The 506-nt window shown below is 44.7% G+C and overlaps 1 pseudogene; it reads left to right on the top strand.

Annotated features, from left to right (window-relative positions):
- Nucleotides 1-328: 328 nt before the first annotated feature.
- LOC104547488 lies at nucleotides 329-499 on the top strand (annotated as a pseudogene).
- Nucleotides 500-506: the final 7 nt, after the last annotated feature.

Genomic DNA, 506 nt, shown 5'->3' with positions numbered 1-506 from the left:
CTGCTGAAAAAATTTCTCAGAAACCTTCTTGTGCCAAAGAGTTCCTTAGTTCCTTATGCAGGGCTTCCTCATGACTTTTGAGAATAACATCAATTTTAAATCTTTAGGCCATGACTTGATGAGCATTTGAAGAACTACTAGAATTGCAGGGACACAAATGATGAGGCAGGTATATCCAAGCGGGGGTTGATCCTGTAGTGTGTTTTAGAGGAAGGAGAAGATGCCTCTGGGGCTTCTGACACCAATGTGCCTTTTCTTTCCACTGCCTTTCTTTGATGAAAGGACTGTGCCACTGAGTGTTTTGGAAACGTGTGTGTTTGTCTTGTAGAAGTTTGAAACTGTGGTTGGAGAAAGAGGGGCACAGCTGAGTGGAGGCCAGAAGCAAAGGATAGCAATTGCCCGAGCTCTGGTTCGCAATCCTAAAATTCTTCTGCTTGATGAGGCAACGTCAGCTTTGGATACTGAGAGTGAATCAGTTGTGCAGGCAGCACTGGACAAGGTCAGTA

Source organism: Mesitornis unicolor, unplaced genomic scaffold, assembly GCF_000695765.1.
Source record: "Mesitornis unicolor isolate BGI_N332 unplaced genomic scaffold, ASM69576v1 C12987670, whole genome shotgun sequence".
In the NCBI taxonomy this organism is placed as follows: Eukaryota; Metazoa; Chordata; class Aves; order Mesitornithiformes; family Mesitornithidae; genus Mesitornis; species Mesitornis unicolor.
The sequence above is the reverse complement of the archived record's forward strand: the minus strand, read 5'-3'. Positions and strand labels throughout refer to the sequence as shown.